General features: G+C 37.4%; 1 pseudogene; it reads left to right on the forward strand.

The window, feature by feature from the left end:
* The first annotated feature begins 6,017 nt into the window (after positions 1–6,017).
* Positions 6,018–14,133, forward strand: LOC110868052 (annotated as a pseudogene).
* Positions 14,134–14,426: the final 293 nt, after the last annotated feature.

A 14,426-nucleotide genomic window follows, 5' to 3' on the forward strand; every position in this document is an offset into this window, starting at 1 on the left:
TGGTTGATGATAAGTTCATAGCAGACTGGTCGCTCGATCGAGTGGAAATCCGATCGGGTGACAATTCGTTGGAACTGATGTGTGGTGAGAATTTGTAAAACGTTTAAGTGTTCTGGATCCAAAAGTCAGCCGATCGGATGGTCATTCGATCGGATGGCAATCCGATCGGACGGCAATCCGTTCGTTGTTCAGATCCTTGAATGTTTGAAAATTTGTTTAAGTCTTGACCCCAAGTGCAACCCGACCGGATTGCAGGTCGATCGGGTGGCAGTCCGATAGGACGGCAATCCGATCGGACGGTAACCCGTCCCACAATCTTGTCCTTTTACATCTTGGCTATTTCGTTAAGTTTTTGCGATTTGATCGAGACGTTTCGATTATGAGCTAAACAATGGAACTCCACCAAGTCCGAGTCACCGGATCAGATGGGAATCACCCCGTCCGATCGGATGGCTGTCCGATCGGACTATCCGATCGGATGGCCATTCGATCGAAGTGCCATTCGATCAAATGCCTCCGGCGAGCTGGGTTTTAGCGTTCCGTTTCGATTGTTAAGCGTTGCGATAGTCTGGTTACACATTCTCATCCACATTTTCATATATTTATTATAATTAGCCACGTTGGGTCGTATATACATATCCATATTTCAAAGTTGCGATACCATAACCGGGTTTCGTTTCGAATATGCGTTACTTTGCGACGCTTCACGGTCATCGAGGAGGGTAGAATAGGTCCTCACTCAACGTCATTGTGAACGTTAATGCGTGTGATGCGATGTGCGTTTTCTTGAGTATCGAGTTGCACTGCGACACATCACGGCTATCAAGGAGGGTAGAATTGGTCCTCACTTGACATCTTTGTGGTTGTCAGCAAGTGCAATGTGATGTGATAGCGATAAAGTATGCGGCGATATAGCGATATGCGATATAGGTACATTATCATCCGAATCTCTGGTGCTAGGCATAACGAGTATAACGAGTCGTAACAACGCACGAACGTGCGGGTTGTTACAGAAACTCACTAGGTTCCTGGTCAGCATTTGGATCCTCGGGCGGTCCACCACTTATGGGAGGAGAATGAGAACTATTAGTCGGCGGTCCAACACTAACAGGAGGGGCTTCAAAATTAACCGGGTGTTGCGATGGATAATAATCAACATAATTAGGCTGAAAGCCATCGAAACCCCAAGTATCCTGACCTGCATCAGACGCAAGACTGGATCGAACGGAGCATTCAGATCAAACACGCCTGAATTGTTATCTTGATTGTTATCATAACTCCCCTGATTCGCCTCATTATCAAACACACCGAAAAAGTCACGCCAACCCGACATTATAGCGTAAATAATTTGAATACAGAGAAAAATAGAAGAAACGATTAGAAGTTGAATGAAAATGAATGAAATTAGTGTCGTTTATATAGAGAATTTTACGGAATATTACGTCATTCAAATGATTAACACCCGAATCGAGGAATCTAACGTCGAATCAAATAACTCGCACGAATATCGAGGAATCTAACGTCTAATCACATAACTTGCACGAGAATCGAGGAATATAACATCGAATCAGAGAATCTTACGTCTACTCGCACGTGAATCGAGGAATAATACGGCACGTCAAATAGTAATAAACCAATAAAATAAACGGAATTCATTGTATACGGGCCATATAGGTATATACGACCCGTATAACATCGTCATATAATATATATACGACCACACTATAATCTTATTATAACATGGTTGATACGGGCCGTATAAGGTTATACGGCCCGTATAGAATAAAGTGAACTGACAAAGACTGCTGGCACAGCCTTTATCGGTTCACTTTATTCTATACGTGCCGTATAACCTTATACGGTCCGTATCAACCATGTTAGAATAAGATGATTCCATGTGAATTTATTAAGGCCTTTTCAATTAATATTAAGCTATTTACTTGATTTAATTTATTGTTAACATTACTTGTTTATTTTATTTTATTTTAAATTTTCTTTTTTTATTATTTTACCTAAACAGATTCTTTAAAATTATATGCACCTACTTGTCGTAGTTGGTGGTTCTTTTTAAATAGAAAAAAAAGTTAAAAGTTAAAAGAAAAACATGAAAAATAGTTTTTTGAAATGTCATAAGATTACATGCATTAACAAATATTGAAAGATAAATAACTTTTTGTTCTTTATATTGGTAAATAAATTTATATTACAAAGTATCTCATCTATAAAACTTCTAAATAACACTTAAAGTTTTATTAAAAAAAATCAATAATGTTCTCATGTATGTGATACACTCATTAATAAAAAAAATGATATTCAACATATGATTTAAAATGTAAAAATAAAATTATATATGGATCCTATAATTAAATTATTTTTATTCTCTCACTTTATTTGAGAGTGACAAGTATTATAAAGGGTATGTTTGGCAAAAGTAGCTGGTGGTTGGGAGATGGTAACTAGTGGCTAAAAGCTGGTAGCTGTAGCTGTAGCTGGTAGCTAGTAGTTGTAGCTTTTAGATATATTTGGTGTTTGACAGAGTAGCTGAAACTTTTAATAAAATGTATAAAATGACCAAAATGGACATAACTTAAAATTTAAAAAGCTTTTGCATTTAAAAGTTCATTATATTTAGAGGTTAAAATAGTCATTTTTTTCCTAAAAGCTTGTAGCTACTTTTAAACGCTACTAGTAGGAGCGTTCAACCAAAAGTTTCAAACCTCTTAACCTAAAAGCTTCAAGTTCCTTTAACCAAACAAGGCTTTTTATTGAGTATGAGTTTTTTCTTAAAAGTTTAAAGCTAGAAACTCCTAAAAGCTTCATGCCAAACGTATCCAAAGTATGGATTAAGAAAGGTTGATTAACAATTTTGCTTTTTAAAAATAGTTTTGCCAGTATCTATACGTAATTAACATGTAATTTCAGTTATATCTTATCTCAAAATATCATATAATTATAATTTCTGAATTTTATTACGAATTGTTTAATATTTTTTATTTAACCCATATAATAAATGGGTCTTTAACCCCCCCCCCCCCCCACACACACACTAGTCGCAAAGGGCCCCTAAGGTAAATGAAAAATTTAGGGTATCTCTGAATTTTTCTTCTAGATCCCCCACTCTTATCGGGGAGCTTTAGTGAAATATGGTATTGGATTGTGGTGACTTGAAATGATTGGTTTATATTCGTTAATAATTATAAAAATAACAAAACTTACTAAACTAGCCCCCATCCATGCGATCTCACCGCCCTAGCGCCCTTGTTGATACCCACCCGTAATGGTGTTTGCACTCCAGTTACTATTGATGCGGCATAAATACGCCCCAATAGAGTCCCATAACACCTAGCCTAAAGCATTTTTCCTTGTAATAAATCCAAACACATAAATTTAATATCAAATTAATATCTTGTTAGAAATTTACACTAAATTTGCAACAAAATAGCCCCTCAAAAATAAGATAGTTACGCTAAAGCACCTTTGATTATTCAGTTTTCTCTAACGTCAGTGGGACCTTGTATACTATTTTGTGGTCACAGTCTAGTCGACATGTCTGGAAAGCTTTTTGCTTGCATAAATCCAAAAGTTAGCAAGATATTTTTTGTGGCATTGTAGTAGATCTAAGGATAAGGAAATCCTTTGGGATAAATGGAATTCTTCTGATGTTTTGTAATTGTGGTTGTTGCTTGCTGTAGGTTGCCCTTGTTTTTGGTGTTTATAAAATTTAACTTTAAAAAAAAAGCAAGATATTTTCAAAAAGGTTTATTATCCACAAAACACATTAGTTACCCATCAATTTCATTAAAAATCGATTTATCATAAACAATTTTTAAACGTGCTCTAAAAACAAAATTAGTTATTCACACATCATTTTACCTTTACAATTTTTAGTTTACATACTTGATTAAAAATATTTAATTAAAAAAACTACCTATAACGAATTTATATTTTCTTAAATATCAATTTGCACCATTTTTGACAGATTTAACCAAATTGAATAATTACTATACTTATTAATTTGGATGGATTATGTATATCAACTTTAATATAAATTTATGGTAGAGGATCCTGTACAAAGTGAAACTTCTGTGAGAAGTGTAAGAAATAATTTGGGAATGACAAGTGTTCTTTATCCTAATTAATTCAAAAGGGTATATTAGTAATTTGACATTCTTATCATTTAATTGATTTCCAATATAACTGTCAAAAAAAACCTGGCGATGAGTTTTTATAGGGATTGAATCGAATTTTGAATTAGGAGAAATTTTAGGAAACATATTTGTTTTTACGATTTTATATATCTGATTGTTTTATCTTCTTCGTCATCTTTTAATCGCAACATCTTTTAATCATACATTGTTCATGGCGTGGTGTTTTAAACATCTGGATACATTATTCATGGCGTGGTGTTTTAAACATCTGGAGACATTGACTATGATTCAAGTCATGGTGTTTTATCTGGAGACATTGTTCATGGCGTGGTGTTTTAAACATCTGGAGACATTGACTATGATTCAAGTCATGGTGTTTTATCTGACTTGAATTCCAGATAAAACACCATGACTTGAATCATAGTCAATGTTTCCAGATGTTTTAAAACACCACACCATGAACAATGTCTCCAGATAAAACACCATGACTTGAATCATAGTCATGGTGTTTTAAAATCTGGGAATGTTTTGTGTTGATTGTCCAGATAAAACACTATGACTTGAATCATAGTCATGGTGTTTTAAAATCTGGGAATGTTTTGTATTGAATCATAGTCATGTTTTGTATTGAACAATGTCTCCAGATAAAACACTATGATTTAAGTCATGGTGTTTTCTGGATTCCAGATGAAACACCATGACTTGAATCATAGTCAATTTATCCAGATGTTTTAAAACACCACGCCATGAATCTGATTACATTTCTTCTAAACGTAAAACACCACATTTTAAACAAATGTCCAATGGTTTAAAACACTTCTTACCCTTCTCACATTTTAAACACTTTTTACCATATCCCTACCCATAAATTTATTATTATTATTTTTTACTTTTTTTTGAACGGTAAGGAACGGCGTGCCAACCACCGTGACACCGGGCGCTGTGGCCAAAGTCGATTACTCGACGGCCGCCAGCCCTTTGGCTCTCCCCAGATGCGCGGAAACCCGACCTCCACCCGGCCGAAGGCACGACAGTGGAATAATCGCTAATACATTTATTATTATTAGAGTAAACTGCCATTTTGGTCCCCGTGGTTTGGTCAATTTTGCCACTTTAGTCCAAAACTCAAACTTTTTGCATCTGGGTCCCTGTGGTTTCAGTTTTATTGCCATTTTGGTCCAAAAATAAATCAGGTCATATTTGTCTTATAAAATCCTGTTATTTTGTCATTTTCCACAGGGGCAAAATGATCATTATTTTTTATAAATAAATACCGTATTTTATAAGACAAATATGACCTGATTTGCCCTTGAGGAAAATGACAAAATTGCAGGATTTTATAAGACAAGTATGACCTGATTTCATTTTTGGACCAAAATGGCAATAAAACTGAAACCACAGGGACCCAGATGCAAAAGGTTTGAGTTTTGGACTAAAGTGACAAAAGTAACCAAAACTCAGGAACCAAAATGGCAGTTTACTCTTATTATTATTAACAAAGTTGTTATTTTTAAGTTTCACTTATACTTTAAATAATATACGTCTTTAACCCATTTAACTTTTATTTAAATTTGATTTTTTTTCTTAACAACTTGCGTATTTGAGTTGGTATACCAAGTGTCGTTACTATAATGAACCAAAGTGATGCCGATTGAAACCGAATACCAGTCATGTCGCACGAGGGAATCCCAGTAGCCAGTAGTCTGTAGATCATACATAATGATGGAGAAAAGAAAAACACTTTTGTATAAATTGGGTATAACTTAAAATCAAAAGAGTTGAAGGTTTAAAGTGTAAATAACAAAAAGTTGAACCATATTAACAGAATCCAGCGAAAATCAACTCTGCCTCTTCAATCATTCATTCATTGTCTGTATAGAAACAAATGACAACGGTTCCACTTGGTGCTCATTTCCGCCATTGTTGCCGCTCAGAAACCCCTAAATTCGTTACAGATTCCAAAAAATATAAGCACTCTTCTCTCTGTTACAATACTATAAGGACTTCTATCCTCAATTATGGCGCCAAAACCTCCCAATTCACACCGTTTTATCATTCTAGGGTTCCGAACACCACCGTCAGAGCTTCCGCTAATAACTCCGGCTCCAACACTGCTGTCCTTGATTCCGCCGTCTCCGATGAAGTCATCTTTCGAGAAACGTTTCCATTGCAACGCGTCCGTAAGGTTTGATCGAATATGTATATGTATATGTATATGTATATGTATATGTATATGTATATGTATATGTATATGTATATGTATATGTATATGTATATGTATATGTATAGGTTTATGATAGATGAAAGAGATGAATATGCATTGTGTTGTTTGTTTGATTAATTGTAGGTTTAGTTAGTGTTAAATACTGGTATGAACTTGCTGAATATTGAATTACATATTTAATAAGTAAAATATGCTATGAATCATGATTATGGATGTGAATCAAGTTTATCAAAATTGAATGTTGATAGCTCAAGGTGTGTCACAGAGCAACAAAATGACTATACAGGGACGTGAGGTTAACACGATTTATAGTTCAGGGATCAATTTGTAACTTTTCTTATGTTGGTAGTTTGTTTTCTGGCTTGTTCTTTTATCTAGATCAATGTATATTTGGGCAAATGCCTATATTTATTTGTAAAATTAACCTTTTCGTTTGGAGAGCGGTTCGGAGTCACATCCACACTTGGGCGGAGGTTATCGGGTCATGCGTGGTGTGTGAGGAGATGCCGCCTGCGGGAATCGGTTGAACATCTTCTGGTTTCATGCACATTCGCGAGATCGGTTTGGGCTAAGGTCAGCGTGTGGTGTAAGGCTCCACCTCCGGCAGCCAATTCTGATTCTGTCTACAGATCCTTGAGGCTCTGGAAAAGTTGGCTCCAAGGGTGCTTGGTAGAATCATTCGGATGATCTACATGGCGACTTTATGGTTTCTTTGGGAGCCTAGAAATGATAAGGTTTTCAATAGAAAGAAAAAGGCAGAGGAAGAGAGTAAGAGACCGTGGAGGAGATTCAATCAAACACTTTCTTTTGGCTTAAACATAGGGCAAAAATGTATCATTTAGATTGGCACGTTTGGTTCGGCTTTAATTATTAGCCTGTGTTTTTTGCTTGTATTCTTACTCTATCGTCTTGCTAGTTCGTGATATATAATTGCCATTAAAAATTGCTACGTTTATTTCTTCTTATAAGTATAATGTCAAGGTGTACTAATGGTTGGGCATACTAACAGGTGGAAGGAAAGATAATAATAAGATTAGATCGCGGTGACGATGAGGAAAATTGGCAGCTGACTGTAGGATGTAACCTTCCAGGAAAATGGATTCTTCATTGGGGCGTTAATTATGTCAACGACATTGGCAGGTTTCACTAACCATAGCTTCGATACTTTACACAAACTCATAACAACAATTTTACAGGCACATATATGTACATTTATGTTGTGTACATATAAACTATGATTCTATGAATACTACAGCTTTGGTGTAACGAAAGATCAGTTGTGATCTTCGTTATTTTTATCTCAAATCTTATACTTAGGTTGTTAATGCTTGTAGTGAATGGGATCAGCCTCCTGTTGAGATGAGACCATTGGACTCTATTACCATAAAGGTATCTGAATTCTTCAGTTTTATTGTGATCATAGAATGTTTTATTAGCGGAATACTTACGATTTTTATGCCTCATCTTTCAGGACTACGCAATTGAGACCCCTATGACAAAATCGTCAACAACGGAAGAAGGAGACACAGTTTACCAAGTGAAGATTGCTTTCAACACTAAAAGTTCAATTGCCGCTATAAATTTTGTATTAAAGGTACCAGTTGAATCTGTTAACATCTTTAGTATTTTCATTTCTTCTTTCAGTTAATTAACTTCTAATGATTCAGGACGAGGAAACTGGAACTTGGTATCAGTACAGAGGGCGAGATTTTAAGGTGCCACTTGTCAATTTCTCAGACGGTGATGACAATGCGGTAGGGCGGCTTTCTAGCATGATGATTCAATCAGAAGAAACACATTCCGAAACCGAAAATAAAAACGATAATTCAAAAGAATCTGTAAAAGGTTTCCACGTAGAGCATCCAATTGTACAAGAAACTGCGGTAGAAAACGCGATGAATGTGCACATAAAAAGATGTTTAAAAACATCCAAGTATCTTGTAAATATGGAAACCGATATTCCCGATGACATTATCGTTCATTGGGGAATCTCAACTGATGGAAGTAATAAGTGGGAAATTCCTTCTGGCCCATATCCAGCTAACACAAATTTATTTAAAAACAAAGCTTTGCGTACGCAATTGCAACGAAAAGAAGACGGGAACGGCTGCTACGGAGTATTTCCGTTAGACGAAGAAACTGCTGGTTTTTTGTTTGTTTTGAAAGTTAATGATAACACGTGGATTAATTACAAGGGAAATGATTTTTACATACCGATTCCAAAGGAAAATAAACAAGATGGGACATTGGATGAAGAAGATACTTCGTATACGAATGAAATCATCAATGAAATTAGACATTTGGTAACCGGCATATCATCTGAAGCGAACCGGAAAGCAAAAACTAAAGAAGCGCAAGAATTGATTCTTCAAGAGATTGAAAAGCTAGCTGCGGAAGCTTACAGTATTTTCAGAAGCTCGATTCGAACTGTACCAGATATCATAGAGGAAGTTGTGGATGCTGAAGCAGCTGTAAAGATACATTCAGCAACTGGTACAGGGTTTGAAATTTTGTTTCAGGGATTCAACTGGGAGTCGAATAAATCCGGAAAATGGTATGTGGAATTAGAAGAGAAAGCTGCTGAGTTGGCATCACTTGGGTTCACCGTTGCTTGGTTGCCCCCACCAACAGAATCCATCTCACCCGAAGGCTACATGCCAAGGGATCTATATAATTTGAACTCAAGGTACTGGTATATATATAGTTTTAATACAATTTATAACTAGATTGTTGCCATAGGCAGCGCGTTGAGGCGGCGACGCCGTAGTTGTTTATAGCTGGTAGCACGTTATGTGATGCGTTAACCATATAAAAACGCTTGTTTTGACCTATCCGGTCTAACTTAGTGTAACCTATATAAGCATTGCGGTTACAGTTTACGATGATGACATTAACGTGTGTTGCCCGCACGCGACATTACGCGTTTTTTACTTTGTTACACACGTTACGTCCGTGACATTAACATTAATAGAGTTAGATAATAAAAAGAGTATGTCTCGGTCGTTGTGGTGTAAAGTCGTAAAAGTAATTTAGACAGCAATGTAAAGGCGTAAAAATAATATAGGCATTAACGTGGTCAGAAATATATAAAAATTATAATAATGTGTCGCACGTTGCGGTGTAAAGACGTAAAAATAGTTTAAACAAAATTAGTGTCAAGTTATTAAGTAGAAATCTTTTGAGGTCACAACAGGAAAGACTAGTGGGCATAAGGAGTCCTGGTGGTGGAATGAAGACGTGCATACCAAAATAAAGGATAAGCAACAGAGTTCTAGAGATCTTTTGAGGTGCACAGATGAGGAGGAGCGGCTGAGGGTGAGGGAGATATATAAGAAGGCAAAAAGGGAAGCAAAAAAGGCGGTGACCGAGGCGAAAAACACAGCCTATAAACAAATGTATGAACGTTTGGAAACGAAAGAGGGGGAACATGATATGTTCAAGATTTCCAAAGCTAGGGAAGACAAGATCTAGTAGTAGTAAAGTTTATCAAAGGAGAGGATGGACGTGTTTTGGTCAAGGCACATGACATTCAGTTGCGATGGCAAACCTACTTCCATAATCTTTTCAACGACGGTAGGGCATACCAACAAGATAGCAGCAATCCCAGGACTCAAAGGCGACAACAAACTAATTGCTACCGCAGGAGGATCACACATGAAGAGGTGAGGATGGCACTTAAGAAGATGGGAAAAGGCAAGGCAATGGGTTTGGACAACATACCAATTGAGGTGTGGAAGTGTTTGGGGGAAGAAGGAGTCCGATGGTTAACATTTTTGTTCAATCGTATTTTCAAGACTGGAAAAATACCAGATCAGTGGAGGAGTAGTGTCGTGGTGTCTTTATACAAGAATAAAGGAGGCGCTCAATGTTGTGGGAACTACAGAGGAATCAAACTGCTAAGTCACACTATGAAGCTCTGGGAGAGGGTTATTGAAACTAGAATTAGAAGAGAAACTCAGGTCTCAGTAAACCAATTTGGATTCATGAAAGGGAGGTCAACTACAGAATTGATACATATTCTAAGGAGATTGATGGAAAAATATAGAGCGAAGAAGCAAGATTTACATATGGTGTTTATCGACCTTGAAAAGGCATATGACACTGTCCCACGACAACTGATTTGGGATAGTTTGGAGGGTCGAGGGCTACCTGGGAAGTATATAGACATAATTAAGGATACATACGATAGAACGGAAACTAGTGTCCGCGCGCCTGTAGGCGATACAAACTTCTTTCCTGTGGAGGTAGGACTCCACCAAGGGTCTGCGTTGAGCCCTTTTCTTTTTGCAGTTTTCTTGGATGAGTTTTTTAAGTTGATTCAGGAGACAGTTCCGTGGTGCATGCTTTTTGCAGACGATATTGTGTTGATTGCAGAGACCAAACAGTGCCTGACCGCGAGGGTAGAGGAATGGCGAGTAGCTTTAGAGGGCAAGGGCCTAAGGATTAGTCGATCTAAGACTGAGTATCTACACTGTGATTTCAGTGGTGTAGCCGATGATGATGACACCCAAATCACCATTGAGGTTCAATTGGTCCCGCATGCAACTAAAATTAAGTATTTGGGGTCGTTTGTGCAAAGAGATGGTGACATAGATAGTGTTGTAACCCATCGCATTCAGGCTGGTAACCCATCGCATACAGGCTGGCTGGTGTAGATGGAGGGCAGCCAGTGGGGTATTATGCGATAAGAGGTTCCCAACTAAACTAAAGGGGAAATTTTACAGGGTAGCAGTTAGGCTCGCTATGCTATGTGGAACAGACTGTTGGGCTATCAAGAAGACACAAGCGCGCAAGATGGAGGTAGCAGAGATGAGGATGCTTAGGTGGATGTGTGGACACACGAGGTTAGATCGGATAAGAAATGAGGTTTTTAGGGAAAGATTAGGAGTGACTAGTATATCGGATCAGATTAAGGAGGAGAGATTGAGATGGTTTGGGCATGTGAAGCGGAGACAAACGACGACACCAGTTAGAGTAGTGGAAACTTACTGTGGAGGGGAGGAGAGGAAGAGGCAGACCCAAACTGACATGGGATGAGCAGATTAGGCATGATTTACTAGAGTTGCATCTTTCTGAGGACATGTCCAAGATAGGACTTCGTGGAGGCGTAGGATTAGGGTTAAGGAATTCTAGAGGATATCGCAGTAAGGTCTTAGGTGTATTTTAGGGACGTAGGTTTTTCTTATTCTTTAAGTGTCTTTACCAGTGATTGCCTTCTTGTGTTTATGCCCAAATGATGTTGTATGCTATTATACATGATTTACGTTATATTGTGTCACTATGATCACTTTCTTGGTATTGGTGACTTCTTACTTCTATATTCTTTGACTTGGTGTGTTGGTATGCTGTTCGTTTTGGAGCCGAGGGTCTCTTTGGAAGCAGCCTCTCTATCCCTAGGGATAGAGGCAAGGTCTGTCTACATCCCACCCTCCCCAGACCCTATAAGTAGCTTGCTATTTGTGGGATTTACTGGGTATGGTTGTTGTTGTTGTTGTTATTAAATAGAAAAGTTTGGAGTTAAAGAAGATGAGGTGTAGTGTGAGAGTTTGGGGGTGTTTTGGTTCTATTGTGAAAGTTTGAGGGTGTTTTGGTCCTATGTTGAAAGTTTGGGGGTGTATTTGGTCCTATGTTGAAAGGTTGGGGGGTGTTTTAGTCGGTGGCAAAAGCCACCAACTTTTTGTTTTAAGATGGAGTAAATGTGATAGATTGATAATTGACATGTGTTGATCAGGTACGGAAACACTGATGAATTGAAATCCGTTGTGAAGAAATTCCATCAGGTCGGTATACGCGTGTTAGGTGATGCTGTCATAAATCATCGTTGTGCACATTATCAGAATCAAAACGGTATTTGGAACATTTTTGGTGGTTTATTAAACTGGGATGATCGCGCAGTTGTCGGGGACGATCCCCATTTTCAGGTGTCAACTTTACAAACCTTTCATTTTTAATGATTATGGTGTTGCGGAATATTATTTAAATTTCTTCGGTTTTCGACTTTTCGTTGTAGGGCCGGGGAAATAAGAGTAGCGGAGATAATTTCCATGCTGCCCCAAATATTGATCATTCACAAGGGTTTGTGAGAAAAGATCTATGTGAATGGTTATGCTGGCTCAGGTTAGTCATCTCACGTTAATCAAACGTGTTCTGTTTTATGCTTTTTAAAATTGGTTTATTTATTATTTTTTGGCAGGAAAGAGATTGGGTATGATGGATGGAGGTTAGATTATGTACGGGGATTTTGGGGCGGTTATGTAAAGGAATACATGGAGGCAAGTGAGCCGTATTTTTCAGTTGGCGAATATTGGGATTCTTTAAGTTATACATATGGTGAGATGGATCACAATCAAGATGCTCATCGCCAACGGATTGTTGATTGGATAAATGATACGAATGGAACGTGTGGAGCGTTCGATGTCACCACCAAAGGGATTCTTCATTCTGTAAGCATATACACACAACATATTCACTAAATCCATTAGATGTTGTATCATATTTCATTGTTTTATATATTATATACACATAAATTCAGGCAATTGAAAGATGCGAATACTGGAGATTAAGTGATTCGAAGGGAAAACCTCCAGGCGTTGTCGGCTGGTGGCCCTCCCGAGCTGTCACCTTTATTGAAAATCATGACACTGGTTCTACACAGGTATTAAAAATCACGTGTTATGTGTTTGTTTGTGTGCGTGTGTATAATTTGTTATGCAGTTAATATCGCCGATTAATTGGTTATCGGTCCCATGGTGAGATATCGGTGCAAAATATTGGAACCGATATTATCGGTGATATTGACCGATATTGGACCGATATTTGACCAATATATCACCGATTTTCTCGATATCAGTACCTTTCTAGTTAGTTCTACCATTCGTCTTGCTTCTTATTGCTGCTATTAGTGTTTTAAGTCTTAATGAGTTCCTACTTGCTACAATTGTTAGTGTGTTGCAAGTTGCAAAAGGTTAATTTGTTAATGGTAGGAGAGTATGCTGAATTGTTAGTGTTAAATTGCTATATATATTAATTAAGCATGGTATTAAAATTACCAACATTCCACCGATATCCCACCGCAATTACAGATATCTCAAATATCGATCCTTGACCGATATCGGATTGTTTACTGCATTAACTGCTTAGATAATTTGGTTAACAGATTTTCACTTGCTTGTGAAGGGTCATTGGAGATTTCCTGGTGGAAAAGAGATGCAAGGATATGCGTACATCCTGACTCACCCCGGGACACCATCGGTTTTCTATGATCACATGTTCTCGCACTACAAATCAGAGATTTCTGCACTTATGTCACTCAGGAAGCGAAACAAGATACAATGCCGGAGCACAGTAAGTGTCATAGGATGTATATATGATCGAATAATAGGGTAACAGATAATTTTATTCATTATATGAAGTTAAACCAATCAAAACTGACCCTCTGTGTGATGTACCATTTTAGGTTAAAATCGTCAAGGCAGAAAGAGATGTTTATGCGGCCATAGTCGATGAAAAGGTGGCAGTCAAGATCGGACCAGGGCATTATGAACCTGAAAGTGGGTCCCAGAAATGGTCGTTGGCGGTTCAGGGAAATGATTACAAGGTATGGGAAGCATCTTAAACTCCTCATAATCAACATCTTTTTAAATATGGACATAACAGACACAAATATTGTATCATGTTCCCATTTAAATATTGTATAAATTTACACTAAGAGTATTAAATGGTTATCATAACTTGTGGAAGCGTATATTTTTTCTTTTGTAATTAGTTGTTATTATTATTTTTTTATTAATGTTACTGTTAGTACGACAAATGAAATTCCAGAGGTTTAAGTAAATAGTAACCGTTGGATCAGGGGTATAATCACGCATGGGACCACATAATCATGCATGGGACCACATAATCACGCATGGGACCACATAATCACGCATGAGACTATAATCACGCACGTTCTATGATAATAACGCACGTTATATTTTTTGTCATGTATGTTAATGTAGGTTAAGCCTTGAAGTACATTATACTTTCTCTAATATATAGAGTAAGGTTAACATACA

The sequence above is a fragment of the Helianthus annuus genome, chromosome 17 (assembly GCF_002127325.2).
Source record: "Helianthus annuus cultivar XRQ/B chromosome 17, HanXRQr2.0-SUNRISE, whole genome shotgun sequence".
NCBI lineage: Eukaryota > Viridiplantae > Streptophyta > Magnoliopsida > Asterales > Asteraceae > Helianthus > Helianthus annuus.